Source organism: Hypanus sabinus, chromosome 4 (assembly GCF_030144855.1).
Source record: "Hypanus sabinus isolate sHypSab1 chromosome 4, sHypSab1.hap1, whole genome shotgun sequence".
NCBI lineage: Eukaryota > Metazoa > Chordata > Chondrichthyes > Myliobatiformes > Dasyatidae > Hypanus > Hypanus sabinus.
The window spans coordinates 49,074,902-49,086,363 of record NC_082709.1 but is presented as its reverse complement, the minus strand read 5'-3'; the positions used below and the strand labels follow the sequence as shown (position 1 = coordinate 49,086,363).

The 11,462-nt window shown below is 41.5% G+C and overlaps 1 long non-coding RNA gene across 1 annotated transcript; it reads right to left on the bottom strand.

Moving 5' to 3' along the window:
• Window positions 1-3,054: 3,054 nt before the first annotated feature.
• LOC132392249 (uncharacterized) lies at window positions 3,055-11,262 on the bottom strand. The gene is made up of 3 exons (XR_009511460.1): window positions 10,948-11,262; window positions 10,766-10,833; window positions 3,055-5,006 (listed from the first exon to the last, which is right to left on the bottom strand). It is a non-coding gene; the product is annotated as an uncharacterized LOC132392249 (long non-coding RNA).
• Between the last annotated feature and the right edge of the window lie 200 nt (window positions 11,263-11,462).

The following is an 11,462-nucleotide window of genomic DNA, read 5'->3' as shown; positions in this document are numbered from 1 at the left end:
TACATAAGGACAGATCCGGGATTGACAGCCAGACATGTTCCCCAGGCTGCAGTAGTCTGGCTGGGCACTGACAGCAATTGGCCTGGCTGCAGTGGGTGTAGTTGGCAGCTAGGACGACCCTCCGTACCCTCCTCCAGGCATACCGGTTGCAGAGAACCAGGGCCCTGGCAGATGGGACCTCTACCATGGGCTCCTCTGCGGGGAACAAAATGTTTTTTGTTGCCCACAGAGGAGCCTATGAAGCACTTTGAATGGTTACATAGGAGGTGCATAGATTGAATAAATAACTTCTTCCATGTGGAAGGCTTAGAGGCACTGAAGGTTCACAGAAACTTCTCCAGGTGCAGAGGAGGGAATAGAAGGCTTGCCAGAAGCAGAAGACAAATTGTGGGCCCCTAAGGGAAGCCATGCAGGTGAACTATGTGTTAGAGAACTAGGTCCACAGTCTCAGTGGCCGATGGAAATTTAGGGAGGGCAATGAAGTGGGCCATTTTGGAGAACTGGTCCACCACTGTCATGATCACCACATAGGTGGCAATAGATGGCCATGTGGAACCATGGATGTCGTGGGACCGGTAAGCGCTGCAGGAGCCTAGAGGGCTGCTGGTTGGAGGAATTGGACTGGACGCACTGAGGGCAGGCTCCAATGAACTGCTACACATCTGTGACCATGGTGGGGCATTAGAAACAGTGGTGCAGAAAAGCCAGAGTCTGTCATGTGCCTGGATGGCCAGAGAGGAGGGAGGAGTGGGCCCATTGGAATGCATTACAGTATATGGCAGCTGACATTGTACATGCAGTTATCGGGTGTGTCGGCCAGAGCAGGCTTGTTCAGTAGGGCCTGACAGATCAGATTCTCAGGATTCAAAACGATCATGGTGAGGCTCTGAGAGGATGGAACGATGGGTTGAGGATTGGTCACCATTTCAGCTGGTTGAACTGTCGCAACAAAACATCCGCCTTTGTGTTCTCGGAACTGGGTCAGAAGGAGATGGCTAAGTTGAATTGTTCGAAGAACGCCTGTTGAGCCTGACGTAGATTGAATAGATGGATTCGTTGTATGGATGTGAAGTTCTGGTGATCAGGAAGGGCCTGGCGTTTTCCATCAGCCAATGTCTCCATTCCTCCAAAGCCCATTTAATAGTGATAAGCTCCCTGACTGGGGTATGGAACAGGTATTTTTCTAACTTGCAGTCGAGTTGGTTTTTTGAGGAGACTGAGGAACTGAACAGACATTACAGATGTGGTCTTGGGGATTTTAGGAGAAAATGAGGATGTCATCAAGATAGATGAACACATACCTTCATATTTTAGGTGAGGTCATTAATGAAGGCTTTGAAAATGGCTGGACTTTTGGGAAGTTCAAACGGCATCACCAAGTATTTGTAGTGGCCAGTGGGTGTTACGAATGCCTTCCTCCACTCATCCCCTGGTGGATCTGGTTTAGGTTATCTGCACTCCATAGATTCAGTCTGGTGAAGATCTAGGCCCCGCAGAGTGTTTTGAATGTGCTATCTATCAAGGGGGGAAGCTAGTTGTTCATAATGCTAATTTTGTTGAGTCTGCAGTAGTCAATGCAGGGATGAAGACCCCCCCCCCCCCCCCCCAGCCCTCATCCTCAATCTTTTCTTGACAATGAAAAATCTTGCACTGGCTGTCGACTGAGATGGGTGAATGAAACCATGCTGCAGTGCTTTGGGTTTGGGTCTCAGGAGGAGAGAGAGAGAGAAAAGATGACCTTGGGGAGGAGAGGTGCCCAGGAGGAGGTCTGTCATGCAGTCATGTGGTCTCTGAGGTGGCAGGGTGCTGGCTTCCTTTTAACTGAATGCAGTAGCTAGGTCATGATATTCCTGTGGGAGTTGAGGGTTTCTTCCCTCCCCACCGATTGACATAGTGAAGTCAACTGAATTTGCAGGTAGGTGGTCCATCAGGTTGGTCCCCGACTCTCCAGTGCACCGGATAACCAGGCAAAGTGAGGGTTATGAGTGGAGAGACAGGAGCAACCTATAATGAAAGGAATGCTGGGTGAATCAATTAGGAGGCATTGGATAGACTCGTGGTGCTCTCCAACACTCATGTGCCAGGCCACGTGTGAGCTCTGACTATCCTAGACCCTAAAGGACATCTGTCAATGGTCATGATGTTAAAAGGGAGAGAGACAGGTTTGATAGGGAATCCAAGCTGTACACATTGAGTCCGATTCAAAATGTCTGCTGTGCCAGAATCCACCAGAGACTCATGTGCTTGTAGGGCTGACAGAGTATGGAGGAAGACAAAGAGAGAGAAATCAGCTATGGTGCTGGAACGAGGAGCCAGTGATAGCTTAACAGACAGAAAGCTCCTTCTCTCTACTTGGAGATGCTATTTTCCCGGACACCGTGGTCATTTGATGCTTTGCTGGGGCTGCTCTGCAGTAGGTGCCCAAGTTGTTCCTTGACCAATTATCATACTCTTGGGGTGTTAAGGAAGCACTCTATAACTGCCTAGGTTCTGGAAGCATTGGTGATGATTTGAAAGCTCATTTCATAAGACACTTGCCATTACAGAGAGCCTGAGTGACGAGGCTTTCGAGGTTGGTAGGCATCTCCTAGATAGGCAGCTCATCTTTCAAGTGCTCTGAGAAGCTGTGATGATAATTGACTAGCAATATTTCTGTATTCCTACCACCGCAAGGGTCCTGAGTTCTACAGTGCAATCCAGCACAGAGTATTTGTGTAGGGAAGTACCAGATTTACTGCCTCTCTTCCACTTCCCAGATAACTGAAAACCTCCCACATCTCAGCAATGAAATCCTCATATCTGTTGCAAATGGTGGCTTTATTGTCCCGGTTAGCAGAGACACAGGTCAGAGCTTGCCTAGTGAAGAGAGAGATGAGGAAAGCGATCTTAGTCTGGTCCATTGAGTACAGAAAAGTTGTGTTTGGGCAAGGGAGTCTTCAGTTTAGAAGGAGGCATTTGATTGGTGCAGAGTTGCTGCACCAAGGTGGAGAGTTGAATGAAAGTTGGCCAACAGATAGTCAATGGTTCCTGCTGCTTCTGGATTGTATGCTTGTGTCAGTAGACAACTTCCTTTAGGTGAGCTTATCCTGCTGGATGAATCGTTGATTCACTCATCTCGTCAGGAAATGTAGAGGAAGCTTGACCCAAAGATCGAGCAGTGGAGACGATACATCGGTGAATGATATCTTTAATAATAGACTTCAAAATAGCAAACCACAAAATAAGAGACCAAAAAATAAGAGAGAACAGTAACTAAACACAACAGGTAAACTTTAGGCAGAGAGAGTAAAAGTTAGGAGCAACTATTTGAGGCTAGCTGGTTTGATGAGTGAACAAAGATTTTGGATGAAAACTGGGGCTAAATAAGCTGCAGGTAATGATTCTGGAATGAGTGGCAGGTGAATTATATTAGCTGGATGGTGACTAGGAAGTGCCTGCATGTGCAATCTGGGAGGTGTCAGATCGGGACCGAGCCTGACACGAGGAGTTCAATCATATCTTGCAATACGGAACTATGGCCCTTCAAACAAATGGAAAATGTTTCTCAAAAGCAAATAGGGTACATGTTGTGGAACCAGGACAGCAGGAAAAAAATGTTTAGCCATCATCCTTGGTGTGCAGAGATTCCTTAAGTATTATGAGGGACCTCATTGTACCATCTACACAGAGTACAAATCTTTCCATAAAATAAAATGACTGCCTCAAATGGTTTCCCCATAAATTCATGAGCTTTAACTCTGAGAGCATATAAATACACTGTTAATTTCAAATCAGAGATGTAGCGTGAAAACACGGATGCTCTCAGTCTCCTCGTGGTGTCAGAGGTGACTGACGATAAAGATAACAGCTAGGAGCAGATAATGGATCATCTGTACTCTATGCCTGTAAGTATACTGCAATCAGACCGTACACAGCATAAGATCCTAATCTGCTTAGGCAAAACATCCCTAGTATATTTAAAAATTTTTGTTAAATAATATTGAATTAACTTGGAGGGAGCTAGGGTGGGGTAATGCATAAATATAACTTGAATGCATTTACATTAAACCCTCATAATTCATAAGGAGTTGCAGCATTGACCTCATGTGGATAACGATAAAAATGCGGTTATCACTAAAGCTGCTAGCTTTGATGATATGGCCTGCATTGGGCATTCACCTGTCTCACTATGGAGGTAACAGCTATGTAAGCTCCTTCTCCACAATGTTCCTGTCTGCAGTTCTGGTTTTGCCTCATGCCAGACCTTAGCTCTAGACCATGGCTCTAGCCATAATGCTTGCCCACATCCCTGATCTCTGCTGTTCCCAGCTTTAACTTTGGTCACACAGTGACCATTGACATTTCACGCTTGCCAGCACAAGAAATAAAATGGCAAAGAAGTTGCACTAGGCACTGCAGCAGAGACTTCTGGAGGAACACATCATATGTACTTTTGTTCCTGTAGGTGCAAGGCTTATCCAATCTGTGGATGCTAAAGTAGCAGACAACAAATACATTATTGTGGATCATCCTCCAAGCCAGCAGGGGTCATGGTAACTTAGGTAGCTTTACATGTGTCACTCGATGTTTGCTGGAAGTCATTTGGTTTAACTCTGGTATGTTGGTAGATGTGTGTATTCAGCCAATTTGAAGGAAATAAGCAATGGGCAAAATTCAGCCTCCATCATTTTTGTACATCAAGGTAAAGTAGAATTATTTTTTGTTTTGAAATTCTTCAGTGTTGTGCATGGACCATAAATTACCAGAGAGAGAATCACCCCCACCCCCCAACTTAAATAGCTGTAGCAAGATTAATTCACATTCACAACAGAGCATGGGTGGGGGATGGAGGGCTTAGGAGCGTTAGAAGAGTTTGGCTGGCTCGAGGAGTGGTGCTTGGTGGCACTGGCTGTGAATAGTGTAGGGATATTGGTAAATAGTGCAGGTTCAGGTATAGGGGGCAGGATCTGGAAAAGGAACTACAAATCGAGGCTTCAGGTGAGGTAGGAATGAAGTTGAATCCAGATCTGGAAAACAGAAAAGAAACATAATATTGGAATGATTTTAAGTGACAGAGAGAAAGGGATGGATATTTTGAAAAAAAAAGTATTATTTAAATTTAACCCAGAACAGCCACCCTTCATCAATCCCATTAAATTAACTAGAGAGCTAAAAATGGCCATAGGGAATTTAGATCGTGCACGTACTTTAAGAGGAGGGAAGATGTTAATTCTTTGTAAGGATAAACAGCAATGTGAGAAGACATTACAATTGAAGACTTTACTTAGCAAAAACATAGTACCAATTTTGTCTAATGAAACTAGAGGTGTTAGGGGTGTTATAACGCCTGTTCCAGTGGAGATTCCAATAAAAGAGGTTAAATCTCATTTATTAGGATGCAAAGTTAAGGAGGTAAAGAGATTGCAAGTAAGAAAAGGGGAAAGGATGGATAGTTTATCTACATTGATATGTTTTGATGAAATGAAGCTCCCTGATAAAGTTAGTTTCGGGTACGTTAGTTACAATGTTTGAGCTTATATTCCATCCATGCTTAGATGTTACAATTATCAGAGGTAATTACTAAGAAGTAGTAAGTGTGGTAGGGAACATAAATATGAAGATTGTGCATAAAATTTAATTGTTGTAGTTGAGAACATAGTGCAGCTTATAGAGGATGTGAAGTGCTTAAGAAGGTAGCCGAAGTTCGAAAGGTTAAAGTAAAGTTAGGTGTGTCTTATGGAGAGGCTATGTGTTATGTGTGATAAGAAAACCAGATGGAGATGGGGTCCAGAGTTAACCCCCCCCGGGGTGAACTATGCTGCTAATGAGAGAGAGAGATGGTGGGGGGGGGAAGGCATCCTGCTGCAGATGTGAGAGAGAGACAAAGATTTAAAGTTATGGCTCCATGGATGATTTAGTATTATGGCTTCTTCACTGAGTATTTACCTTTGCTACAAGGACACTCTACTTTGCTCGTTAGCATTCTTGCTGAGACAGCAAGGAGTAGCCCAGTTTGATGGACATGGACATGGTCAGTTGATGGATGGCTGGTATCCCGTCAGGGGAGATAAAAAGCAAGTCTGCTGAGAAACAGGCAGACACGCCACGGGACACTGAAAGAGCATTGTGCACCCACAGGAAGGTGGGGGCTTGGAGGATCGATTCGGGGGAATTGATCAGAGGCTCACAGTGTGTCAAGTCAGACCAGTGGGGGCTTGTGTGTGTGTCCACCCTCACCTGGGTGACAAGCTCACCACTGAAGAACGGTCTGGCCGGGAACAGAGGGGTCACAGTCGGTGACCACAACAGCACAAGAAGACAATGAAAGGTTTGCCTGCTGCAGTTGCTCATCGCTCGCTCGCCTGCTCTTTCTCCCTCTCTCTCTCTCTCTCCCCAACGGTACTACAGCAACTACCTTGACTTAAACTGAACTGAACTGAACTCTGCATCATCTTAGACTATTCATTTACCCCTAGATAGAGCTTGGTTTTGATTTATATTTCCATACTTCTGTATATATCATTGCTAATCTGTTTTATATGTATATTTGCATTTTATTGTATTGTATTACTTAGTTTACTAATAAACACCTTTAGTTACAGTACCACCAGACTCCAAAGTATCATTCCATTTCTGCTGATTTGGTAACCCAGTCACAGGGTATGTGATGTGCAAAAAGTTAAACCAAACATTGATAAAGTATTTCCAGTCAGATCACAGAATATGAAGTCAGACTTCATAGTTCTTTTACTGAAGATACTTTACTAGTTGATAAACTGAAGTTTGTGATGTTCAGAATGGATGCGGTGAATCGTACTGCTCATCTATTCATACTGAGAAAATTTAAATTACTATGAAAGCTGTTTAGAAGTATTTAGGTATAACAGGTGTCATGTGGGAAAGCTGTAAATGAAGCCCTGATGGGTGGGGAATCTGTATTTCAGTCTCCTTGTGAAGGTACATAATGGACATTAGAATATTGCAGTGGAATGCGAGAAGCCTGATTTCTAATGGTGAAGACTTCAAGAAGTTTCTGATTTATCAAATCCCCCTTTGTTATATGTATTCAGGAAACCTGGTTTTTACCACATTTAAGTTTTTCTTTGCAGGATTATATTGTAATTAGGCATGATAGATTAGTCAGTAAAGGGGGTGGTGTTGCAAGTTTTATAAGGAAAGGGATAGGACATAAAGTTGTAGATGTAAATGAAGTATATGAGGCACTTGTCATAGAAGTATTTGACTCAACAGGTAGGGACATTAAAGTGGTAAATTTTTATAACCCTTCTGGACAGCTTGCGATTGATTTGCTGGAAAGCATATATATCTCTAGCTCACTAAGGATCGTATGGTGTGGGTATTTTAATGCGCATTGTTAGTTCACTGTGGGGTTCACAGAATGATGGTAATGGTTTGATTGTTAAAGAAGATTTAGATATTTCATATCTTGTGTGTCTTAATGATGGAAGGGGCACGAGATTTAATATTCATAATAGTTCTGAAACTACTAAAGGTATAACTAGTTTCCAACATTCTAGCTAGAGTGAGTGAGTGGGATGTCATGGGAGATGAAACTCTGGGAAGTGATCATTTTCCTATATTTATAAGCTTGGGTGTGGATTTATATAAGGGACAGAAGGCCACTTCTGTGAAGTGGAATTACGCTAAAGCAAATTGGGAGAGGTTTAAGGTTTTATATGATGAATACCTATCAGGGCTGAATGCTGAGGATAATGTGTATTTCTGTAATGAAAGGTTATGTCACATTATTCATCAAACTGCAGTGGAAGTGATTCCTATTAGAAAGGGCATTAATAGGAGAAAGGCTATACCATGGTGGACTGAGGAGTGTTCAGAGGCAATTAGGGAGAGAAAAAAGGTGTTTAGGAAGTTAAGAAGTATTACTTTCCAAGTGACCTTATTAAGTATAAAAGGGGAGAGGGCATGGTGAGGAAAGTAGTGAAGGTTGCGAAGAAGTTTTACTGGAGGTCATATTGTGATAGTATTGGAAGGGGTATTAAACTTGGAGATGTTTGGGAAATTATTAAAAAAATGGGGGGGGGGAATTCATAAGGCTAATAACATTCCAGTATTAATTAAAGAAGGTAATATGATTGTTACTGAAACAGAGAATTGAATTACTGGCTGGGTCATATGCTACAAATCATAAATCAAGATAATTTAAGTGAAGAGGCTAAACAATGTAGGGTTAAGGCTCTGAGTGGATACCCTGATGTGTTGGAAGCTAGCTATAGCAATGATAGTATTAGTGATGTATTCTTTGTCTGAATTTATGAAAGCTGTTAATCGTACAGGTCAGACAGCGCTAGGAAAAGATGAGATATGATATTGTATGTTTTAACATATACCTGACAACTCTGTTAAGATAATAATAAAATTTCTGAATCATATCTGGAATTTAGGCCATCTTTGCTCCTCCTGGAAAATAGCAGTAGTAATACCTATTCTAAAATCTGAAAAAACCTCCATTAGATCCTTCTAGTTATAGACCATTATCATAAATGTCCCATTTGTATACATTTATGGAACTTATGGAAGTAGAACAGTTGGATTATATTTTGGAAAAAAGAGGTAATATAGCATTTTATCAGAGCAGGTTTCGGAGGGGTAGAATGACATTGGATTCAGTTTTATGTTTGAAAGATGATATTAGGAAAGCACAGGTAAGTAAAGAAGTTGTAATAGCAGTACTTTTAATATAGAATGAGCATATATGTTATGGAGGGAGGGTCTTTTGATTAAATTATGGAAATTATAAGTGGGAGGAAGGTTATATAATTTTTTCTGAGTTTCTTATTTGGACAGTCTATGCAGGTAAAGATAGGAAAGGTATTTTCAGGCTTCTATGAGATAGAGAATGGGACTCCACAAAGCAGTATTTCTAGCCCTTTATTGTTTAATGTTATGATTAATGATATTTTCTCCTAGAAGGGCATTGGGATGGGTAAATCACAGTTTGTAGATGATTGAGCTTTATGGATCAGAGGAAAAAATTCAATTTAACTCTATATAGGGTGCAATTAGCAATTAATAAGGTTGAACAATGGGCAAATAGATGGTGTTTTAACCTTTCAGTGGCTAAAACACAAGAGGATCAATAAACCTAAACTCAATTTGAAATTGAGTAGTCAAACTCTTGAAGTGTCCGAGGTAAGACTTCTTGGCATGTAGCTGGATAACAAGATGACATGGTAGCACTCTATCAATAAGATAATTGACAAATGTAAAGGGGCATTAAATATCCTCAGGTGTCTATGTTGGTATTCTTGGGGTGCTACACAAAAATCTCTGTTGACTTTATATATTTGTTTAATTAGATCGGTACTTGATAATGGCTGTGTGGCTTATGGATTAGCTTCATCTTCAAATTTGAAATGTTTGGATGTGATACAAGCTTTAAGAATGCATTGTGGTGCAATAAGGTCATCCACTGTTTCAGCTTTACTGGTTGAAATGGAACAATTACCCTTACAGTTGCAGAGGATGAAGTTGTTGTTAACATACTAGGTTAACTTGAGGGGGCAGAGGAATGATCATCCTGTTATTAGTGTGTTGGAAGACTTTGGGAACATCACAAGAAGAGTGTTTTTAGTTTTGGGTGGCTGGATTCTCATCATGCTAGGAATATGGCTTTGCTGGATTATGTAATTTGTCCCACTGCAGCTTTTTTAGTAACCCCACCATGGTTTTTTTTCCAGTGGCTTTAATTGATTTTAGGTTGCATGATTTAATGAAATCCAAGGATCTTGATATGTCCAAGAGGCTGTTGGTTCATCAGTAAGTTTATTGTGATATGTTAATCATTTTTACTGACGGATCAGAAGATAATTTAATGGGAATGTCAGTGTGGCAGTTTTTGTGTCTGAATTATAGGTAACAATAATTATCAGTGTATACTGCAGAACTGGTTGCCATAATTTTGGGCTTACAGTGTGTGGAGAAAATTTGTTTAGATTCTTTTTCAGTTTTGACTTGTCTTAAGACAGGTTGTTCTAGCACTTGGTCTGAGTTACTGCTGAAGTTTAATTTCATATTCAAAGTTTTGGTCTACATGTCCTCTTCTTATGGGTTCTTGCAGCTAGAGGTTTTGAGGGGAATAAGTGGGTTTATTGGTTGGCCAAAAAAAGCTGTTAGAAGTTCATCTGTGGATATAGACCTTTCACTTAGCAAATCAGAGCTAAGGGTTTGGGTGGGCTAAGAATTAGGGGATTATGGTAAGACCTGTGGTATAACGGGCATAAGGGGAGACACCTTTACAGAAAACCATAAAACTATTGTATTGATAGGAGAAAGGTAAGACAGGAAGGGAAGGAATTATTTTGACTTGACTTAGAAGTGGGCATACTATGCTTAATTATTTCTTGTATTTCTTGGAAAACATCACACTGAGGTGTTCTCATCATTATGAAACAATTGAACACATTCTTTTACAATGTGAAGCATGCAAGGTAGAACGCAAATGCAGGCTAAACTACTAGCTTTGGGGGTTGACAGTTTTCATTTTAAAAGATTATAAGTTATGGAAGTGACTTTATATTTATTCACAATATCATCTTTCATTATTTAAAATCTATAGGGCTTTTTGGGGTAATTTAGTTTTCAGTTGATTAAGAACTAGTAGGGGATTATTTCTCAACTCTGCACACCACACTCCAGTCCAGTTAGTGGCGGTAATGCATCTTCAAGTTGGACTGCCAACCACCATGAGAAGTCATAAGAAGAATTCACATTCACCACACAAAGTCATGCCAACAGACAATCTTACCAGGAAGTTTCCACTTGATGAGATATCAAGTCTGCACCTTGGAATTTGAAGTGAGTCTTTTACTGGTACTATAAAATGGATGCAAAGAATAAATTAAGATAAATGTGTGAATTAGCTATTTTTTTTCCCAATACTTTTTGGGCCATAGTTAGGAAGGCATTTCACAAGTGGCCCTTACTTACAGAAAGCCCTTTTCTTCAATAAGTCCCGCAATAATATCTTCAAGATTGTGATACATATTAAAACTTTTCAATTGGAGCGACCATTAGGGATTTTAATTTACGAACGTTGCTACTGAAAGGCGAGGAAATAATTATAATACCATCGAGTGGATACTCTCTTTTCACATGAAAGATTCTAACTTTTTCGAGTTATCCTGTGTGACACGGTGGTGTGATGTCAATTAACTCAAGACAGCGGAGGAAACACTTGAGCAATCCTCGATGTATCACTATGTGATCTAGTAATACTGTATTTGCATTTCCTACAGAAAGACCACAAGAGCCAGAGTATCGTCGCGGCAGGACCATGGCCAGCGCTTTGGGACCCTCTTCCTCAAAACGAGCTGGTTTTGCAGCCGATTCCACTCCTTTCTCTGACGAGTATGTGCCCGACAGCTTGGGATGAACGCTGGAGGACCCCCCCAGCCGAAACCCACCCGCCTGGCCGGACAGCTGCCCCGGGCCTGGAGACGGGC